Genomic DNA, 11024 nt, shown 5'->3' on the forward strand with positions numbered 1-11024 from the left:
TGCAAGCTGAAATAGTTCTGGAGATTGGTTGCACAACAAACATGAACAAACTTAGCACTACTGAACTGTACACTTAAAAGTAGTTAAGATGGTAAATTTTATATTATACATGCTTTACCACAATTTTTTTAAAAAGGATAGATACTGCTATTTTCATTTAATGAATGTGTGAGTTGGAGCAATTCTAAGACTTGCATTTTCGATCCTAGCACTGTCCTGCAAATGTTCACTCTGCTAATTAGCTCTGCATTGTCACTGATGGCTTTCTTTCATCTTGACACTTTATGCGCTAGACCAGCTTTGTCTGATATAACTTTCTGCAATGGTAGAATTTTTTTTTTTTTTTGAGACGGAGTCTCACTCTGTTTCCCAGGCTGGAGTGCAGTAGCGCCATCACAGCTCACTGAAGCCTCAACTTCCTGGGTTCAAGGGATCCTTCTGCCTCAGCCTCCCAAGTAACTGGGATCACAGGAGCATGTCACCATGTCCAGCTAATCTTTTGTTCATTTTATTTTTTGTAGAGATAGATTCTCACCATGTTGCCCAGGCTGGTCTCAATCTTCTAGGCTCAAGTGATCCTCTGGCCTCAGCCCTTGAAAGTGCTAAAATTACAGGTGTGAGCCACCATGCTCAGCTGGAATTTTCTATATTTGTGTTATCCAGTGAGGTAGCTGTTAGCCACATGTGGCTACTGAGCACTTGAAATGTGACTAGTGTTACTGAGCACCTCTATTATTTTCTTTTATTTAATTATACATAATTAATTTTAATTTAAGTATCTACATGCGGCTGGTGGCTACATATTAATGGCTGTCCAGATTTTGATATTCATCCTCTTCTACCACTGGACAGACTTTTACTGCAATAATTTTCAGAAAACAAAAGCAAAACGTTCCCCCCCAAAAAATTCCCATTTTGCTCTTCTTGACAGATTACAGTTATCCCAGGTGTTAGAATCATATCCCCTAAACACTGTGCTTTCTCTGCCATTCCCACATAAAGAGCCTTCTCTATGATATCCCTTTTATTTGCTCTGCTGGCAAACATTTGTCATTGTGAAACAGCTGATAAGCACTTTGCTGAGTCTCCAATTGTTATCAGATTACAAGGGCCTGTAGGGGATCATTGGTGAAGCTCAAGTCAAGACAGTTAAAGTAATTTGGGGGGAACTACAGCTGCTCAGGTCTAATCAGCCGCTGCTGGGATGCTTTTATTTTACCTGGGGAAGTCAGGCATTCAGAGAGATGGCTGGCCTAATTATAGAACAAGCTACATAGAGAAGGCACCAAAACAAACTATTGAGGGAGGCAAGAAAAAGCATTGGAATCAGATGGCTCTGGGCTTACTTCCATCTATGCTGCATACGATCTATCATCTTGAACAAGTCCAAAACTGCTCTGATGCCGCCATATTTTGGATCTACAGGATGAGAATAATAGAGCATTCAGATGATTAAGCCTGGCATAGAAAGATCAGTCAGTAAATGGCATCTGTTAAAAATGGCTAACTACGTGTCCCATGCTCTTTGTTCAATTACTTCATCTTCATCTCTGCATTTTTTTGGCTGTGACAGAAATAAGATAGTTATAGTCCCACTTGCTTTTTAAGGAAGGTATCCCTGTAGGCTTGGCCTTTAATTTTGCTTGTCTAAATAATATGTTGCAGAGATAAGTCACTAAGTGATCTATTTAGTTATAAGGAAGATACATTGTTTATTTGCTGGGTTTGTTGTTTTGTTTTTGTTTTTTTTTTTCTTTTGGCCTGGAGATGGGCTGGGAATGGAAGGGAATCCAAGAGATGGGAGATGGACCAGAAAAGCTGGACATGCAGGGAGCAGTAGCAAGAAGGGAAAACACAACTCTGGTACAGCCAAAAAATGACTTTGAAGACTCGGAATATCTCTAGGAATTCTTAAATTATTGGCTGTCAAACATGTGGTATAAATTCTTCCTTTCACAGTCTCATAAATTGTTTTATAGAATTTGCTTTGCTTATTAGAGCTTTTTGCATGAATGGACGCCTTTTTAAGAAACTCAGTGAGATGCCCAATTCTGCATCCGTATGAGCGTGAGACTAAAACAAAGAGAGAATTGGCATACATCTGGGTTGCCCATTCATCTACCCATTCTTCTAGAGTTTTGATCCACCAGACTTTATCGAGATTACTTTCTTGAGCATCTCATTATGTAAGATATCACCAGGCCAAAGGAAGGAGTTACAATCTTTGGTCTTAAGGATCTTATGGTATAAGAAGAAGGACAAGTATGATATTAAGGGACCTGGAAAGGATGTTGAAGAATTTCTAGCATATCTGCCTCATTTCACTGATAAAGAAAAATAAGGCTTTCAGGCTCAATGGGGGCCAAGTGATTGCTGCTTAGTGTCACAAAATTAGAGCTTTAATTTTGGATACATAGAATAATGGTCTTTTTGTCACCCAGAGACAAAATCTGCCACATCCAGAGAAAGGAAAGGCTGATCTTTCCGTAATTATCTCAACCAAGTCCAATAACAAGGTGTTATCCGAGATGGGCTGTGTCAGACAATATTAATTGTTTCCCAGTATCTCTTTTTCCCTTTGTCTTCAGTGTTAGAGCAACAAACAAAACAATCCTAGTTCTTAGCTAAGTCTCCATTCTCTAGCTCCTAGTGTGCTCAACTGTCGTCCTATGTGTATGTTGGACTGGTGAGGAGAAGCTATACATGAATTGCCTTGTGCAGTTCCAGGAAGTTCCCCTAAAGTGTGGCAATGGGTCCTCAACCCCCATGCCCCACCTCTAGGACAGCCCTCTGCTATGACTAGGTAGATCAGCTCAAATTACTTTATGTACAATATACTTTGATTATCTCTACCCCTCGTAGGTACCAGTTTATTTGCTTGTTCTAATTTTCTGTGCCATGAATTCTCTCTTCAACTTTGGAATCTTATTTATCCTTAAAGTCCCAGCATAAGCCCTACCTCCTTCAGAAATATTTGGCTAATGCTATGATCTAAATATGTTTGTCCCCAGGCCTCCCAATTCATATGTTGAAACCTAATCACCAAGGCAATGTTATTAGAAGATGGTGCCTTTGAAGGTGATTAGGTCATGAGGTTCTCCCCCATAAATGGAATTAATATCCCTGTAAAAGAGGATCCAGGGGGCTATCTTGCCCTTTTGCCATGTGAGGACACATAGAAGGTGCCATTGATGAGGAACAGGCCCTCACTAGACACAGAGTTTGCTAGTGATTTGATCTTGGACTTCTGGCCTCTAGAACAGGCCCTCACTAGACACAGAGTCTGCTAGGGCTTTGACCTTGGACTTCTGGCCTCTAGAACTGAGCAGTGCATTTCTGTCGTTTATAAATCACTCAGTCTAAGATATTTTGTTATAGCAGCCCAAACAGAGTAAGATAGATGACAACACCAACCTTCATTAACAATTTCTGCAGTCGTCACTGGTATCAGTTTTGTCAACGCAAAGGCATGAAGCCCATTCATGTAAACACTCCAGATTCCTCAGCTGCTTCTAAGGCTCTTCCATTGAACACCAACCCTTGGCAGAGCAGTGTGTGTGTGTGTGTGCGCGCGCGTGCATGCTGGTGAGATGAAGGAGGGTGGAAAGAAAAAAATGGACATTAGTGTGGCTAAGAGAACATGGCTAAAGAAATACAGTGAAGGCAACCAAAACTACCAAACTATACAAAAACACTTGCCCAGTGTTTTAGAGCACCAAAGTATGTAAGTGTATGTGCAGTGAACTGTTATCTACTCCATGAAAGCCAAGGAAGAAGAAGAAATTGACATGGTACCACCTACTTGGCACAAAAAGCCTAAATTCAATTGCTGGAGGAAACAAAGCATTCTGTAAAGAAACATAAAATGAACATGTGTCTAAGACTTTAATTCATTAATTAATGAAGGAAGTGGAAAAGATATTGCAATGTTTTAGAGGAAAAGACAAAGAATTGAAAATGTACACATAGTAAAAGAACGTTGGCATTGGCCTCCAAAACCTTATCTGTCCATTGGACAATAATCAATTGCATTCCACTGGGCACAATTTGCTTTTATCTGGGCAAACCTATTTGCATTGCTATCAGTTTTCTACAACTTAACTTCTATCTTCCCAGAGTTGTAAAATAGCCAAATCAAAGACAAAAGCTCAGGACATGATAAAATCAGATAATCCCCAGAGGCTTCATCATTCCATTGAAACAGGATATCCACATATTTCTTCAGTTCATTCCAAAGTCTTACGTTTTTCATTTTACTACTTATTTCTTCAACTTAACTTTCTGTCACTCATTTCTAGCCAAAGTTTGGTCTTCACAGCTCCTCAGTTAACTCTTTCTTGCTCCCCAGGTCTTCTGGACATGTGATCACCAGCCCCTCCGTTAACACTACCCCTCCTCTTCAGCCTACACTCCCATGCCTACTCACTTCTTTTCCTTTCTAGTCTCATTTTGAGGATCTCTTTCTCAGATAAGCCCTCCTGAACCTCAAAATTAGAAAGGCTCTCCTTTTTTTGTGTACATTTCTAATACCAGATGCTTGCTCATTTTATGTTTGTAAGCTCAATGGATAAGGTCTCTGTTTAATGCCTTGTGTAGTGAGAAAAAAAAATCAATGGACTAAAGTCAATCTCAACATTCTCATGTATAATGAGAGAAATGATCCCTGCCTGACTACTGTCAAAATTGGAGTATCAAATGAAACCTACAGACAATGACAAATGGGGCTTACAAATAATAGAGGCATTTGTTATTTAAAAAAGAAAGAAAAAAATCCTTGGTAATTTCTACCTCTGACAGCCTTCTATGCTTATAAGATAAGGTCCAAAATATTCAATTAAAAGGATCATGATAGAAAGAATATTTAAAAGGTAATTTAAAACATAGTTGATCCATAGCAAAAAGCAGACAATTTAGGCAGCATCTAAAAAATGTTAAAATAATACATACAAACATGAGGTTGGCGTATATTCATGAGCAAGACTGTCAGTTAATTCGGTAAATATTTATTTCCTTCTGACACATTCACTGTGTTCTTTGGGATATTTATGGAAGGGCCTGGTAATGAGCTGTTTATTATGATCTAAAACAAACCGATGCACATGTGAAATGCAGCCACTTAATTAAAGAAGAATAAATAATTTCCCATTGTCAAAGCCTCCCACCCACCCAAACTCCAATCTCATGTCAGGCCTTGCCAAAGACACTTGAAAGCTATCAATTTACTGTCTGTACCGTATGGTGCTCACATGGAAGGCAGATCTACTAACTCGTTAAAGTGCACTAATTATTCCACAATTTTGAAAGTGAGAACATATGGGAGCTGTTTTCCTTGTGAGTGTTTCTGCTTCAAAAACAAAGTACATGAAACTGAACAAGTATTTTCCATAATCTATGTCGTTTGCAACTGTTATTCAAAGTTCACCAAATTCGCTAAAATTAAAAATGCCTAATTCCCCTTTGGTCAAAGGCTGCCTGATATTCAGTTCCTCCTTTCACATCTTTTTTCGTTTCTATTGTTCTTCTTCCCACTGAGCTGTGACTACTTCTACCAAGATGAGCACAGCTAAATTAAAACTGATATATTCTGACCATTCAATTAGATGTTGGGTCAACAAATGGTGAACAGCTGGTGTGATGCTTTTTTGTTTTCCCTAGTTGAGCAGACGCCTTGGTGCTATAAGGATACTGCCTCTAAGGACAGAGAGCCCATCTGTAGGGGACACAGCAGTGAGGATCCCAGGCCAGGAATAGAGAATCTTGAAAAATGAAGACAGCCTTTCTTGAACTGGAAGACTTGTGTCTTTATTCCTGTAGCAGAAACCAATCTCTGGCTTTCAGATGAAAACACCTAAGGATCTGGGGCCCAAAGGTGGCTATTTTGAATGGTCTTATATCATTTATGGAAGCTCACAAATCCTGAACTAACACTGGGTTACTTGAAAACTAAACCACGTCACATAGGTGTGTACAGTTGAGATTATTCAAGAATACTAATGTTTACCTAGATATTAACCATTACATTATTAATATGATTTTTTTATTATTTTGCCTTTCTGTGTACATGGCCTTTGTTCTTGCTAGCCTGGATTTGCCTAGGGGAAAAAATCAGAACTTTTCCCAGACAGAACGCAAGAAGGAGGAAGTTGATATAAAGCTTTTGACAGGCCGAAACAGGATAGGCATTAGGACAAAGGCCCTGCAAGCCTGCCTATGTCCTCTAGAGTAACTTTTCCAAATCTTTGTGTCTCCTCCTTTGGCCTAAGAACAACTAAGTCCAAAGGATCTGTTGTCATATTATCTCCAGCAACTTAAAAGAGAGATTCTTTCACTTACTGCAGGAAGAACAGGAACCCAGGCATTTCATGATAAAAGGACAGGATATGAGGACTACTAACAGTTGAATTGTGTCCACCTGTGATGCATTGAAGTCCTCACCTCCAGTACCTGTGATCATGACCCTATTACAAATAGGACTGCTGCAGATGGAATGAAGGTATCATGAGGTCATTAGGGTAGGCCTTAATTCAATATTGCCTGTGTCCTTAGAAGAAGAGAGCCACTGGAAGACACACGCACACAGGAGAATGCCATGTGCTGACACACAGACACAGGGAGAACACCATGTGATAATGGAAACAGACACTGGAGCGATTTATCTACAAGATAAGGAAGGCCAGGAATGGCTCACAAACACTAGGAGGTGGAAGACACCGAGAAGAAGTCTTTTTTTCAGGTTCCAGAGGGAGCAGGGCCCTGCTGATGCCTTGATTTTGGACTTTTGACCTCCAAAAATATGAGAATAAATTTATGTTGTTTTAGGTGACCCAATGTTTGGTTGTTTGTTTGGGCAGTGTATTAGTCCATTCTTACGCTGCTGTAAAGAACTGCCTGAAACTGGGTAATTTATAAAGGAAAGAGGTTTAATTGATTCACAGTTCCACAGGGCTGGGGAAGCCTCAGGAAACTTACAGTCATGGTTGAAGGGGAAGCAAACATGTCCTTCTTCACATGGCAGCAGGAAGGAGAAGTGCCAAGCAGAGGGTGGAAAGCCCCTTATAAACCCATCAGATCTCGTGACAATTTACTATTATAAGAACAATATGGGGGCAACTGTCCCCATGATTCAATTATCTACCACCAGTGGCCTCCCATGACATGTGGGGATTAGAGCAACTACAATTCAAGATGAGACTTGGGTTGGGACACAGCCAAACCATTTCAGGCAACTGTAAGTAAATAATAGAAGAACAATGGGAAGACCAAAAAGAAGAGACAGGAAGAAGCCAAGAACTGAACATCTGTGTCCTTATTTCCACTTTCTGGGCTTCTGCCTGGAGAATGGGGGAACATCAAGTAGATGCAAGTGATGCCAAGACTTGGGGGGAGGTGGGGGATCTTTGGCCAGGCGTCTCAGAGGACTTAGAAGGTGGCTTTCTCACAGGTGTCCTGTGTCAACCCGAAGAGTTGTCTGGCAAGATAAACCTGCTGGTGCAATGTGTCTGATAAAGGGACACACAGAGGTTTAGCTTTCTTCAGGGTTCCCTTGGTTCCCCTCTGTTATTTCCAAGGACCAGGAAGTGCTAGACCAATACTGTTTTATATTATAATTCCACATTTATCTGGGAGTTCTGTTTACTGCTCTTGTTTATGTCTTCTTCTCTGTCATACAAATTTGTTTTGAATGAAGTGGGAATTTAACTCCTGATTTTCCAAGAAAGCAACCATTGTACAAGTTGGTTAAATGACAATTACTTTTCCTGGTATCCCAGTCTCTGTTAAAGACAGGAGTATTCATTGAATCACCCAGGCTTGATACCACACGTTCAGCTTCAGCACCCGCCTCTCTCTCTCAATTGTAATGTCCTCTAGATCATTCCTTAATTTGGTCAACACTCCACTAGACCTTTTAAGATCAACCTTCTACTTGCTTCATTCATTTAAGGAATAAGTAAAATTAATGCTTACAATCCAAGGGTCACTTTTCTGGGTATTCAAGATTTAGTAATCAGTAAAATGAAAGTGGTGCCTGCCTGCACAGAGTGTGTGTAGTCTATTAACAAGGGTAGACGCAAACTAAATAATTAGCTAAATATCTCATTGAAACTGTCATAAATTCTCTGAAAAGAAAGTACAGGGTGTCCTAACGGATTGTAACAGGAGAATTGGTCTAATCTGGGGAGTGGGTAAGGAAAGACTTCCTTGTGAGTTGACATGTGATGCAAAATCCTATGAGTAAGTAGGAGTTACCTGGGTGGACATAGGTGGTGGAGTGGAAGCTGGTGTTAAAAACCTTACATAAAGCGTGAAGGAAAACATAATCATTAAAGGAACATTAAACAGGACAGCAGGATGGAAATGAAGACAGGGCCAAATTATGCAGGAGCAGTAACTATTTTAAGGATTTGTATGTGTTATTAAAAAAAAGCAACAGAAAACCATCATAGAGTTTCCACTAGATGGTGACAGTCATATCACCTGGCTTCACTGTGAAGATGTGGAAGTGACAGCATGGATGCTGGGAGGCAAAATGATCTCCATGTCAGTGGTCCTCAGCCTGGCTGTAGGTAAGCACAATCTGGGGAACTGCCAAACCTGGAGCCTAGGACTACCCCAGAATCTCATACAAGTCATTTGGGGACACCATGGACATCTTAAATTTTAAAACTTCCTCCAGGTGAGTCTAGTATGCTATTAATATTGAGAACTACTGTGATATCTAGACAGTTAGATATTTGAGGGCAGGGTTGTTGGTTGTCTGTTCATGCTACTATAACAAAACACCATAGACTGGGTGGCTTATAAACAATAGAAAGGTATTTCTCATAGTTCTGGAGGCTGGAAACTCCAAGATCAAGACACCAGCAGATTCAGTGCCTGATGAAGGCTCACTTTTTGGTTCATAGATGGTGTCTTTTGTCTGTGTCCTCACATAGTGGAAAGGGTGAGGGGTTCTCTGAGACATCTTTTTTAAAGGCACTAATCTCATTCATGAGGGCTTTACCTTCATGACCTAATCACCTCCCAAAGACCCCACTTTCTAATAATGTCACTTTGAGGGGCAGGATTTCAACATATAAATTTGGGGGAGACACAAACATTCAGACCATAGTGCCATCCCTCATTCCTGCCATAATATTTAGACTAGCATGAGGTGTAATACTTTAGTCTGGAAACTTCATAACTTTATAAAAATAGTGGAACATATAATACCGTTCATTCATCTTCTTCTTTCCTTTATAACATTGGAAAGTTTTCATTTACACTGGTATCTGTAAATAAAATATTCCACCTTACCTAAGAAATAATGACTACCTTACTGTAGATGTTGTTTTTCTTTCTTTTTGTTTTTTTTTTTTTTTGAGGACGGAGTCTCTGCCTCTGTCGCTTCAGGCTGGAGTGCAGGTGGGCTTGATCTCAGCTCACTGCAAGCCCGGGCCCTGGCTTACTTCTATTCTTTCCTACCTCTTAGCCTCCCCCGGTAGCTGACTACAGGCTACTTCACCTCAGCCTCGCTAGTTTTTTGTATTTTTAGTAGAGACGTGAGTTTCACTCGTGTTAGCCAGGATGGTCTCTGGGATCTCCTGACTCCGTGATCCGCCTGCCTCGCCTCCCAAAGTGCTGGGATTACAGGCTTGAGCCACCGCGCCCGGCCTCTTTCTCTTTTAAAATGTAGCACCAGATCAGGTGCAGTGGCTCATACCTGTAACCTCAACAATTTGGGGTACAAGGAGGGCAAATCACTTGAGCACAGGGATCTGAGACCAGCCTGGGTGACATAGTGAAACACCAACTCTACAAAAAAAAAAATACAGAAAATTAGATGGGCATTGTGGCATGTGCCTGTAGTCAGCCACTCTTGTGAGGCTCAGATGGGAAGATCTCCTGGACCTGGGAAGATTGAGGCTGTAGTGAGCCATGATTGTGCCACTGCACACCAGTCTGGGCAATAGAGTGAGACCTTGTCTCAAATAAATAAAATAAATAAATAAATAAAATAAAATGTAGCACCTGTATGTTTTCGGTGTACACATGGTTGCCAGCTAGTATTAGTCCACTTTCATACTGCTATAGAGAATTGGCCTGAGACTCGGTAATTTATAAAGCAAAGAGGTTTAATGGACTCAAAGTCCAGCATGGCTGGGGATGCCTCAGGAGACTTAATACTCTTGGCAGAAGATGAAGGGGAAACAAGGCACCTTCTTCACATGGCAGCAGGAAGGAGAAGTGCTGAGCAAAGGGGGAAGAGCCCCTTATAAAGCCATCAGATCTTGAGAGAACTCACTCACTATCATGAGAACCTAATGGGAAAATCTGCCCCCTTGATTCAGTTACCTCCACCTGGTCTCTCTTGACATGTGGAGATTATGGAGATTATGGGGATTACAATTCAAGATGAGATTTGGATGGGGACACAAAGCCTAGCCATATCACAGTTGGAGACCACTTCTCACAGCTTCTTTAATAGGTAGGTTTAGTCATGGGAAAGCAATGGTGACCAATAGGATGTTGTACTCGTCTATTTTCACATTGCTATAAAGAACTACATGAGACTGGGTCATTTATGAAGAGAAGAGGTTTAATTGACCCAAAGTTCTGCAGGCTGTACAGTAAGAATTGCTAGGAGGCCTCAGAAAACTTACAATCATGGCAGAAGACGAAGGAGAAGCAGGTACATATTCACATGGTGGAGGAGGAAATGGAGAGAGAGCAAAGTGGGGAAGTGCTACACTTTTAAACTATCAGATCCCATGAGAATGCACTTGCTATCATGAAAACAGCAGGAGGGAAGCCACTCCCATTATCCAATCACCTCCTTCCAGAAACCTCCTCGACATGCGGGGATTAAAATTTAACATGAGATTTGGGTGGGGACAAAGAGCTAAACCATGTCAGATATCATCCAAACTTATAAGTGCAAGTTGTAAGTTAGGCCTCAGAGTATAGTTGCTTTTCACTTTTCTGATCACCTTTCAATACTAAAACAGAGACGTAGTTTGTACGTGGGCTTCAATGTTGCAAATGAA

Source organism: Papio anubis, chromosome 3 (genome assembly GCF_008728515.1).
Source record: "Papio anubis isolate 15944 chromosome 3, Panubis1.0, whole genome shotgun sequence".
In the NCBI taxonomy this organism is placed as follows: Eukaryota; Metazoa; Chordata; class Mammalia; order Primates; family Cercopithecidae; genus Papio; species Papio anubis.